Source organism: Sapajus apella, unplaced genomic scaffold (assembly GCF_009761245.1).
Source record: "Sapajus apella isolate SASKATOON/1434 unplaced genomic scaffold, GSC_monkey_1.0 scaffold39, whole genome shotgun sequence".
NCBI classification, from domain to species: domain Eukaryota; kingdom Metazoa; phylum Chordata; class Mammalia; order Primates; family Cebidae; genus Sapajus; species Sapajus apella.
The window spans coordinates 21,922,408-21,935,459 of NW_022436979.1; positions in this window are offsets into that span (position 1 = coordinate 21,922,408).

Consider the following 13,052-nt stretch of genomic DNA (forward strand, 5'->3'; position numbering starts at 1 on the left):
AGCTGAGGAGGAGAGAATCACAAGGATTTTTCAAATGTTAGAAGTTAGTGTTTCTCAATTTTTTTTTTTTTTTTTTGCTTTTTCCAATCAACCAAAACACAGGCAATTAGTTTATAAGCTTCACATCGTTATCCAGAGCTGGCAAAATATATGAGTCAAGAAACAAAAATAATCGAAGCAAGATACAAAACAGAAACCATTAGATCAAATGAAGAAAAGCTCATTTGGGGAACAGGAGAGAACATCACCAAATCTGGAATGCTACTCGTGGGATACACTCAAATGAATACTCATTTGTAAAATGGGGACAGAATGTTATAATTCAGAATAGTAAGAAAATAAGGGTGACCTGTTGGGATCACCCAAGTAAAAGCTGATGGAAGAACCAGAAGGTAAAGTCCAGGAATTGTCTCAGAAATTAGAAGAAAAGGATGTAAGTGGAGAATTAAAAAGAAAAATCCCAATCTTGAGTTTAAAAGAGATTTGGGCAGGAAAGAAAAACGTACCTGTGAGTCATCCACACTGGGCGTTAATTGAAGCCAGGACCGTAGATGAGACTGACTAGAGGCAGAGGAAATAATTTGAGAAGAGGGCCCAAAGCCAAGCATTCCGGAGCTGCAAACATGCGTGGCCTAGGAGAAAAAAATGAACCTGCAAAGCAGGCGAAGAAGGACAGGTGGAAAGGTGAGGGAAGGTGAGGCCCAGGCGTCTCCCCAGTCCCCGAAGGAGGACGGCCAACAGCAGAAAATGATGAAGAGGGGTCACAGAGGACCCCTGAACACAATATACTGAACACAAATACTGCAGGCTGGCGGTGATTTGCCAAATTTAGCCAAAGCTGTTTTTGGTGATGTGTTGGATTAAAAGTTAGATTTGGTGAGTACAGCCTGAGTGAACAGAAAAAATGAGAAGAGGCAATACCAGGACGGGAGAGGCAGAATACTTCTTCAACTTGGTAACAAACAAACAAAACCTTTTATTTAAAAGCCACAGCCTAGAATGTTCTTAAAGTGAAATACAAGTATGCCCTGTATATCTAAAGAACATATGTAAAACAGAGCACATACATATTATTTTAGTATAAAGTTCGATTTTTTTCCCAGTAAATAAATAGTGTTCTGTCTTCCCAAGCACTTTCTGTTGTCTGATTTCCTGAGCACACAGTGGGCTACCCCAGGGCTTCGAGCTCCGGACCGGCTCCTACTGACCAGGAGAGGCACACAGGCTGCCACAGGGGCCAGTGTTCTCTTCCCTCTCCTCTCCTGCACATTTGAGTCACACTGCACCTCCACCATCTAATGGGGGAGCAAAGTTTGCATGAGCATCCTCTGACTTAGGGGAGGGGGGACCGTGCAGGCACCCCACATCTTTTGGTGGCTCTTCTTCACTCCACTGAAGGTGAGCTGAGGAGTGGGAGCAGCCTCTCTCCATGACTGTTACTTTCCAAAACTTAAACATGTTCTTCCCCACATTTTCATTGACGAAGCAGTCAGGATGACGTGGCTGGAGCAATTCCATCGTTGCTGATGGGCACCCCTCAACCAGCTCTGCTGGAGGAGGCTGGCCTCATTGTTCCCCGAATCTGGAGGGTGCTCAGTTCCAAGCTGCCAGCACTACCACGAGACACCAAGTCCCCTTGCCCACTTGTGCTCTCTGTCGTCACTTAACACCATTGCTTACTTAGCTGCTGAACCATTCGACAATCCAAGCTTCTCCTGCTCCTCACCGATGTTGGCTGGGGAGATAGTGCCACGCTTTTGTCCAATGAATGGAATAAATCATGTCAGCACACGACGCAAGAACAGTATGGTGCATACATTAGGTATTCAATAAATGATGCCTGAAACCAGAGACAAAACTCATTATTACTTTTTGAGGACCTGTTGCTTATCCATAGAATAAAGATGAAGTGGTGTTTCTAAAATGAATAACGTATGCCAAGTAGCTACCCATCATCTCACTAATGACGGCGGAATGAGTCATGAATGTTGAATATTCATTCCATAAACACAGAAACCTGTGACAGACCCACAGTGCTTCAGAGCTGCACCATTAGAAAAACAGGCTCATTCAACTGAAACTTCTGACTGGGAGAGGAGAGGGGGCCCTGCTTTGTTGTTTATCCTTGTCTGCTCATATTTTGGCGTTAGACTGACTCTGTCAATTCTGTTCCCCTCTTACTCACTGCATACGGACGGGGTGCCCTCAGGTGCTGTAAACGTTGGCCTCAAGCTTGCTTATTGCGCTATAAATTTGGCAGGAGAGCTAATGGGAAAGGTGTAGTCATTTGCTGTCTGAATTCCATTTTCATGCACCAGGCCTTTTTCCCCAGCTTGGCAAGCACTCTGCTTGTGTCAGCAGTGCAAGGAATTAAAAGGTTCAGTGGTTAAATACGGCTGCAAGTGGTAAATCGTCACTTTTAAAGACAGAGACAAACACAAATGAATGATGAGTGCATGATTCGTGGACTGATCTAGAATTACAAAATAATGTGCTGACACCCCTTTTCACTCCAGGAAGACAGTCGGAAGCCAGTAGAGAGTAAGTGGTAATAGCAAGGTGCTTTAGGGCCGTCAAAGGCAGGTGCTGGGTCAGGGGAAAATCAATACGAGCGTTGCATTTACAAACCAAAGTCGGAGTTACTGTTTCCTTTGCCAAGGCTTTCTTCACAGAGTAGAAACATTTACATGAGTGACTTAAATCAAGCTAATCTTTTTAAGATTGTGCATTTATTCAAAACATTGAACTTAATGGATGCTTCAAGACCGAGTATTTTTCCCTCTCCATGTGGGCTGACTTAGCTCTATCCACGGCCTTCCTGCTGCTTGCTTCTATTAGACTCCTCAAGTCCCATAACTGAAGCTAAAGTGAACTTCTGCTATCACCACTAGGCTTACTAATTTGTGACAGCTCTAAACGACCACCAGATTTCCAAAAGCAGGAAGGAAAGTACACGGCAAAAATATAGGCCAGGTTTGTGGCTCACATCTATAATCTGGACACTTAGGGAGGCCAAGGCAAGAAGATCACTTGAGGTGAGGGATTTGAGATAAAACTGGACAACACAGTGAGACCCCATCTCTACAAAATACACATAATATAATGGAATATATTCTACATTAATGTATAGTGTATTTATATTTTATATGCCATATATGTTAATTATAACATATATTTTATATACCATATATGTTAATAACATATTTTATATACTATATATGTTATTTGTAACATATATTTTATATATAATATATATTATATATATAAAACCTTATTAATTTTTAAAGAGAAGTTTATACCAAAATATTCATTTTCCTCTTTAGAAAAATAATCCCAAACATTTGTTATAATCTGGTTCCAAACATCGTTGCACTGTTTCAAGTTTTTTAAAAACAAATTGCTGTGATGTAAAATGTGAGTAAAAAGAAAACGGTTATTTGTATTTACAGCTGCCGGACCTTCTTCTTGCTGCTCCCCAGTGATGTGTGACACGCAGGGTAGAGGCTGAGTTTTCATGAAGCAGAAAGGACAGTAATAACTGCATTCACTCTCGCGTCCTCAGCTGCCCTGGGAATTGCCCGGGGAATTTGAAGTTCCCTAATGAGACTTTTCTTTTCTTTCTTTCTTTTTTTGAGACCGTGAATCACTCTGTTGCCCAGTGTGGAGTGCAGTGGCACCATCTAGGCTCACTGCCACCTCCGCCTCCTGGGTTCAAATGATTCTCCTGCCTCAGCCTCCCAAGTAGCTGGGACTATAGGTATGTGCCACCATGCCGGGCTAATTTTTTAAATTTTAGCAGAGATGGGGTTTCACCATATTGGCCAGGCTGGTCTCAAACTCCTGACCTCCTAATCTGCCTCACTTGGCCTCCCAAAGTGCTGGGATTATGGTGTGAGCCACCAGTAGACAAGAACTCACAGACCCTTGATCACCGTTTCTCCAAACCTGACACTGGGAAAACGTGGCTAATAGGAAAGGACCAGATATGGTACAGCAAATGGCTTGTAAAAAGCAGTGAAGGTGCAAGCACCTCCCCAAAGCAGGGAGGAAGCAAGCATATGCCCAGCAGCCCTCGGCGTCTTGCCTGAGCTCAGGTGCAAAGATGCACAGGTAATAGGTCATCCGTGCCTCCTCCCTCAGCCGCCCCCTTCTCTTCACGGTTTCATCCATTTCTCTACCTTACAGCACCACAGCCAACCGAAAATGATGTGTAAAAAAATGACTGTATAATTCAAATGCCTAATTGTTTTATTTAAATAAGAAAATTGCATTAGTAAATGTATTCATTTTGTACCAGTTATCCTGTTATTCTATATATCGATCAGTCATTTTTCTGCTAAAATAATCTCATTTAATCAAGTTTTAATATTTAAAACACTTGCTGCTCTTTAAAAAGCATGACAGGCACATCATTCACTGTGGATTCAAAGTAATAAGTTGTCACATAATCATGCAAAATCTCCTAAAAGTTGTCAAACTGAAGTTTTCTGGTGTAAATGCAAAAATGTCAAGGACAGAGCCAATAAACACACTTTGTTTCAATGTGGGCTTGTGCTTTAGATTATACCATTTATGTTTGAAATAATAACTCCTGCTTCCTGTCCGCGAAGCCCATGAAAGAAAACAAATGACATAATACTCACTCAATTCCATCAATGTTGAGAAGACATGCAGTTTGCATACAGATGTGCTTTAGATGTTGGAAGAACGCGAAGTCGGAGTTCCCCATGCTTTGTGTCACAGATATCCCTGGCCGGCCTCACCCCTCGCTGCATTCATTAATGCCATCAGTGGGGGCTGCCTCTTCGTGGACATGGGACGTGGAGTTTGAAACCATGACAAATAGCAAATGACTTTCAGCTATTGGACCAAACCCAAGTCCTCAAGGTGTAACTACTTCATTTAACAGTCTAACCTCAAGAAACTCTACAAGTTCCACAAAGGCTTGAACAACATGCAAAGGTAGAGTACGACTGTTACTATTTTGCACATGAGAAAAGTGTCCCCAACACTTTCTGGAGGAATGAAAAATATCCTCTAGCCCGGATCCATCAGTGCAGTACCCATACTTTTGGATGGAATGAAAACAGAAAAACAATCAGATCCAAAGACCTTATTTCCATGATTTGCGGAGGCTGAAAATTTCATTAGCTCCTGTTAGGGCACGAAGCGGCACTTCCATGTTGGGCATTAGCCGTGAATTTCTCTGAATTGTTCAGGCTGCCCCTGATTTAACTCAGCCACGGCATGGGGGCAAACACAGGGGCGCCTGCTGGAGCGCTGGTCATTCCTGAGGCCACAGGTCTGTCAGCCCTCCTAGGCTCTCTTCCCACAGATGACATCTCAGTAAAGAAGGAATTTAGTGAGCAATTAATAATTGAAGTTTGAAATTCCTTAGAGAAAAGTCTATTCACCAAAGAAATGATTATAATTAATGAGAGGAGTGGGGACCCTTCTTAGGGACCTGCAGGCCCCCCAAGCATGGAAATAAAGAAGTCTTAAGTTCCTTCAAAGGAAAGTCCAGGCATCTATGTAGCCTTGAGAAGTAAATGAGCAACTTGATAGGCAATAAGGTAATTTTATTTAACAATAAAATTGTTTATTATTTAACAATTTATTTGACAATATTTACCATTATCATTTAACAACATTAACAGTAAAATTGGCTTAAAAGAATAGCCAAGGAAGGTAAAGGCGAGGGATATCTGGCTCACGACAGGAACTAAAGAAAACGTCTGAACATACATTCAAGTTATTTTTAAGAAACCCAAACTCCCACCAAATGGATCTGCTGGCACAGACACCCCAGGTAATGGGGAGCTGAGGAGGGAACTCTGACCATTGTTCTTTGTTTTAAATTTCTTCTTCAGCGGCCTGGAGGAAGTCACATCCATGATCCAGAGCTAACATTCTTTTCCATGGATCCCAAATGTTTAGACACGGTTTTGTCGTCTTAACCAATTGCAGACCAGAAAGCATTTGACTCTGCCAATGATCTGTGGGCCTCCTCCACTTTGAAATGTCCGGCCTTTTTAGGTCAAATCAATGTAGAGCCTTCATGAGTTGATTGATGATGTTGCTTGTAACCTCTGCCTCCCTGCCTTTAAAACCTTTAGCTGTAAGCAACCGGGGAGTTTGAGTCTTAAGAATGAATGGCCCAAGTCACCTTACCTGGCGCCCTGGAATAAATGCCTCCCTTTGTGTGGCTGCAATCTCAATGTCAGTGTTTGGTTTTTCTGCATCTAGTGGGCAGACACGATCAGTTCCATAACATTAGCAGTAGATATTTTTCTGTACTTTATTTTTGGAAATGAGTCTCAAAGTTGGTCACCGATGTCAAAGTGCCCAACATCAAGATGAGATGTTAAGGTCGATTGTATATTTACGCTTAGCTTAATATGCAATCTTTTAGACATCTGTAAACTTCCAAAATGCAAAGAAAATCCATAACAACTACACAATCATAATATCATGAGCTAACATTTTGATTACTTACCATGCTCCAAACATTTCATGTGTATAAAATAATTCACAACTTACTTCGTAAATCAATTCTGTGAATAGTCTTATGAGGGAGATACTATTTATTGCTTTTTTACAAATGAGCAACTGAGGTACGGAGAGATTAAATGATGAAAATTATCCCTTCACTCTCTATAATTTTTTTAAATTAACTTTTTTTTCTATCCACATAGAGCATCTTTTCTTATCTAATTACAGGACTGATGTTTAGGTTTTCAAAAGGCAGTTGCCTCTGGAATTCTTTAACACATGTTAAATAACGTAATATCAACCTGGGCTGCATTCTCATGTATATTACCAGGGTTTCTCTCCCTGTTTCTTTATTGATGGTAGAGGCAGAAACACATTAGCTGCAAATTGTGGTTAATAATAAACAGGGCATTTTCAGAAAAAAAAATCAATACATTTCAGTTCTAATGAAAAATTATATCTGGTTACAGTTAATAGTACAGAAATATCATCTAATAAATCAAAACCGGGATCCAGGAAAAGAAAAGAGAGCCTCAGTAAGGACCCTTAAAGTGTGAGTTATCTTTGCCATAGTTAACTAGGCCAGACCCAGCTCCATCATCCATCAGTTGGTACATTGAAATTGTTTCCAAAACCCAAGGAGGAACCTTCAAAAATTGTATGGCCTTGATGAAAAATCTCCACACGATGGCTCAGAGGATCTTCTCCAGGGGGAGAGCCTTCATTTTAGCATCTGTAATGGATTTTCAAGGACAAATTTTACACATTAAAACTGAGTTTCTGAGAATCTTGGAATTCCCTTCAGTGATAAAAAGACAAGTCACTTTACCAGATTATAAAATATTTGCATTTGGATATTAGTGGTAGAAGAAATGAACTGTGAACTGTTCTGGTTAAAATAATGTATAGTAATATTTTTGGAAAAGTCCACTATAATACTTCTGGTAAAAATGGTTACATTAATAAAACAAATGGAGGAGCAGAAGGTAAGTCACGTAAAGCTCAAAGAAACTTCTAGATCCTAGATCCCAGGTATCCCTGAAGCAATTCCGTTGAGCTTTAGATGGTTCTGAATAGAATGACAGCTAAAGGCAGTTAATGCGGATTCAAGACCTGCAGGATCGTCCAGACCGCCTTCAGCACTGTCTGCCTTCACTTCCAAATCTGGATCCAAATTTATTAGAGGAGAGATAAGATTGAGAATCCACAACTGGGTGTCCATTCTGAAAATCACAGGAATGTTTATTGTACAGAAATGCAAACAAAGTGCCTGCAGAGTAGCAGAAGCCAAGTATTTCATCTCACCCTCCATCTGAGCCAGATATTTTACAAACCACTTGATGATCAATATACCACATCCATCTTGAGGTAGAAAGTCACGGGTTGCAATGTCAATGTCTGCTCATAAGAGTTTTGTCCCTCCATCATGAAAGGAAAAGCTGTTAAAGGTGGGATCCTGGTTAAACCCCAAATCGCATCATGTGTATGATGAACCAGCAATTAAGAGAACACTTGATGATGTCGATTTTTCTTTAGAGATCACAGGGTCGTTTGGGACTATGGAAAATCACATCCTTTAACGGTAAACTTGCTTTACATCTTTGGTAAATAGGGACAGGCTTTTCTGGGGAGTAAATATATCACATTTTCCTTATGTGCTATTTCAGTCACATAGCAAAATTTGTGTAATATTTTTAAAAAGATAGTTGTGGAAATAGCAATTAAGAAAGCTGTTTTCCTCTCATAAATATGAATAATGATCAAGCTACTGTTACCTTTAACTTTTATCAAGTGTTCCTGTCTTCTTGGCCCTTTAGGAAAGACTGACCGATGGTTAATAATTCACTTGCATTTAATGTTTGATAGACATCATCAAATGTATACACTGCCTCTTAGAAGTTTTCCACTTAATCATGCAGTTTTTTCCTATAGTTGCATTTCTTAAATGATGTTCTGTGTTTAATATTTGTTTTCGTAAAGATATATGTTTGTGTTTTCTGAGATTAAACAGAATAAAAATGAACAAAGACTGCATTGGCACTATTTCATCCTGAAGTTTATTTTTAAAATAATGGAAGAAAATTATTTTCTCTTAGTATGAATTCTGTATCTGTTATTAATGGCATTTAATAAATGATAGATATATAATTTGTACTTATAAAAACATATTGTTCTCTATTAATTAACTGTGAGCCATACCTGAGAATAATGGAGCCATGCAGTGGGCCACCTGCGTGAAACACAGGCCTCCCTGTCCCAGGCCACAGGTCCTGTTACCAGGTCTCACCTGCACCGGCGCCCATCACGCAGCTGACCTTCCCACGCATGTGTGCCCTTTCCCGTAATGTCAACCAGTAGCCGTGACAGCGTCGTTGATTGTGCAGTACACATTTCTGTCATACTTGTTAACCTGTAGTTCTTGGGTTGAATAAAGTTCACTTTTAAAAAAGGAAACCAGAATATCCTGTTACCCACATTATTTTTGAAAGATAAAAGAGAAAGGTGATGCTCAGAAGTGAAGAACACCAGTCATAGACACCTTTTTCTAAAATGAAGGTGTAAGGTCATTCGGCCAAAAAGAAAATTGTTGGGTTTTAGATTATTCTAACACAATATACTTAATCCTAAGTACAAAATGAGTGATTTCTATGCTCCTTTTTTCAAACCATATGCCTGTGTAAAATCACATTTTTGTATTACATTGAAGTGAAAAATATTGTATAGCTACAAACTTGATTTTATGTCTGCTTTTGAAGATCCAAAAAAGTGACATGGTTTTTGATACTCAGCATACATAAATGCTATAAATATCTCAAAGCACAACTTTAATTTTATCATGGTTTCTGCAAGTCCTATTTCGTAAGAATAACACAATAAGAAAGATGTTTCATTTTCTCCTCATGCGAGTTTTTAATGAACATGCAATGAAATGTATTTGTTCTACTGGCCTAGACTTAAAAAGGAAATATATTAGGAAACTGGAAGGATTTATTCCTTCATCCACATTCCCCTGTGGATTCTGAACTGATTAAAAATGAATAGAAGAGTAGCCCCAATTAAGAACAGACCCAGCCTGTACGGTCACACACGGCGCTTCTGCACAGGAGCCAGGGCGGATCAAAATGCAGCGCCCATTTGAGCAATAAAAGTTCTGCGTATGCGGAAAACTTGGTCCTGAAGCAAAAATGGGCTGTCTGTGTCTTCTGTTCTAACTTGTACCTTCTGACTGAACTTACTTCAGGCAGCTCGAAGAAGAAAATGAGCTGCGAAAGTGTGGAGAAAAGACTTTTTGTTGTCATTGTTTCCAGACAAAGTCTCTCTCCGTCGCCAGGCTGGGGTGCAGTGGTGTGATCTCGGCTCACTGCAACCACTGCCTCCCGGGCTCAAGCGATTCTTCTGCCTCAGACTTCAGCGTAGTCGGGATTATAGGCATACACCACTGCACCTGGCTAATTCTGTTTTTGGATTTTTAGTAGAGACGGGGTTTCACCATGTTGGTCAGGCTGGTCTTGAACTCTCGACCTCAGGTAATCTGCCCGCCTCGGCTTCTCAAAGTGCTGGGATTACAGGTGTGAGCCACTGTGCCTGGCCAGGCTTTTTCTTAGCCTTTTTTATGGAGGCAGAGTGCCTAGTGTAGCCTGAAATTCAGGAAAGGAAAGAATGGAATTTTGAAAATTTCTTGTAGTAACTTTATTACAAATGGTATAATAAAAAATGTTACAGCTTTCATTGTAATCACTTCATCAGAGAAACAGTAGAGAATAAAGATGTCACCTTCTAGATGCAGGCTGAACCTACATCCTGGCTCTGGCACTTATTCTGGCAAAAATTCCTCATTTATATAAAGCAGGGATAATGATACTGTGGCTGTCACAGCCAGAACGCTCTCAATTGTAAGACACAATTTTAAATACCACTGAAAAGGAAAACCACAGACAATTACGATGTGACACAAAGCGCTCTTAATAGTATGAATTTCTATTCCATGTGCCTATTGAAAAAATTAATTATACATAGGTATTTTTAATCATACACCACTGCCATGCAAATATAAAAAAATTAAGCAAGATAAATTGGTTTAGATATTTCTCAGACTTCTTTATATACAGATTCCAATTCTTCTAAATCAGCTCTTGACTCAGATTTGCCAGTGCCCATAGAGCTACGAACAGTGTTGGTAGAAGAGCATTTCTTAGTAGAAACACAGGAACCCACGGAAAGGCCTTGGTGCTGGGGTCCCATGCTGGCTGCACAGAACCAGCCTGCCTTTGACACTGTGGCTCCCAGGGGTTAAAAGTAATTCCAAGAGTGTCCCTGGGATGTCCCTCTTAGTTCACCACATCTATTCTGCCTGTTTGTAGGCTGACAATTTTTGTCTTCACACGTGCAGGTAGTAAACACATCTCAAGGCTGAGGGCCATAGCTCATGCCTGTAATCCCAACACATTGTCTGAGGCAGGAGGGCTGCTTGGGGCCAGGAGTTCAAAACAAGAGTGGGCAACATCGTGAGATCCTGTCTCTGCAAAAATAGGCTTAGCTAGGCATGGTGATATGCACCTGTACTTCCAGCTATTCAAGAGGCTGGAGTGACAGGGTTGCTGGAGCTCAGGAGTTCAAGACTGCAGGAAGCTATGATGGCGTCACAGCACTCCAGCCTTGGTGACAGGGCAAGACCCTGTCTCTAAACAAAAATATAAATGAAAACAAGAACTATCTCAATTTGAGGAAAATGGTGGGCTCCCACTTGGGTAGACAGAGCAGCGTATGGAGACTCACATCAGAAACTTTTGCTCCAAGAACTACCACACAAACATGTCAGAAAAGCTGAGAGAATCCACAGATCCTTTGAAGGAAGCAGCTTTCCCTCTCAGGCTCTTTGAGACAACCAAAAAACCGTGAGTGCTCAAAGTGTGAGGGGGGAATGTCCGCTCTGATCACACATCCTCACTGAGGAACCTGAAGGCCCAGATCACGAAAAAAGGATTAGACCCTACCAGAAGCTGAGATGAATTTGGAGACCCGAGCAAAATATGGGGGTAGAGGAAGCCGCAGGAAGAACCCCGTGAGCACTCTCGGTCCCCAGGGAAGCTAATGCTGACTTTGTCACACAGGGATCTTTGGGGAGGGCTGCTAGTGGAACTGGGGAAAGACCACAGGGAAAAGGAAACTTCCAGCTGAACTTTGTTACAATTTTGACCAACTTGAAGTTTCCTGGACAGAATCTCGGGGATGTGGGGAGCCAGGAGTGCAGACACCAGCACAGAAGCTGGGGCAGGCGAGGGGATCTGAAACACGGAAGCTCAACTTGCCTTCTCAGGAAGGGGTTGGGAGCCTGGCACAAGTTCTTAGCCCTGCTCACTGGCTGCCTGGAAATAAGCCCAGGGCTGCTGGTGGGGCATGGAGGGAATGAGACTGGCCTTTCAGGCTGCATGGTGGCTGGGTGAGGCCTGTCACTGGTGACCCACGTCTCTGGTGACCTGTTTGAAGCAGCAGAGGCAGCCATAATCCCCCTGGGGACATAACTCCGGTGTCCTGAGAGCTACACCGCCATCTCCCACGGCAGCCACAGCAAGCACTGACCAAGGAAACGCAGAGCTCAGACATACCCAGCCCTACGCCCGACTGATGGCCTTTCTCTTCCCACACTGGTGTCTGAGGACAAGACAAAGAATGTAATCTCCTGGGAGCTTTATGGCCCTTCCCACCTCCTGGAAAACCTGAATACTTACCCAGACAACCTTACAGCAAGATCATACCCTCTCTACGCTACTGCGGCTGATGCTCTTTTGAAAGTGCCAGCTCCTAGTCTGAGGCCAGCCAAGAAAAACCCCGCACACTAAACAAAACTACAGCCAACGACCCTCACAGAATCCACCTTGCTTTCTTCCTGCCTCCGCTGGAGCAGGTGATGGTATCCATGGCTGAGAGACCTCAAGAGAGATCACATCACATAACTCTTTGCAGACAACCTTCAGTATCAGCCTGGAGCCTGGTAGCTCTGCTGGGTAGTTAAACCCAGCAGAGAAATAACAATCATTGCAGTTTGGCTCCAGGAAGCCCCATCCTTAAAGGAAAGGGGAGAGCACCACATCAGGAGAGCACCCTGGAGGAGAAAAGACTCTGGTCGGCTGCCCTTGAGCCTCAGATCTTCCCTCTTACACAGCCTACCCAAATAAGAAGAAACCAGGAAAACAATTCTGGTGACATGACAAAACAAGATTCTTTAACACCTTTCATAGATCACACCAGCAATGGATCCAAACTAAGACAAAATCTCTGAATTGTGAGAAAAAGGATTCAGAAGGTCGATCATTAAGCTAATCAAGGAGACACCAAAGAAAGATGAAGTCCAGCTTCAAGAAATCAAGAAAATGAGACAGGATATGAATGAAAATGTCGCCAGTGAAATAATAGCATAAATAAACAACAATCACAACTTCTGCAGATGAAGAACACACTTAGAGAAATGCAAAATCATTGGATAGCCTCAAACAAGTAGAAGAAAGAACTTCAGAGCTTGAAGACAAAGCTTTCGAGTTAACTCAATCTAAAAAGACAAA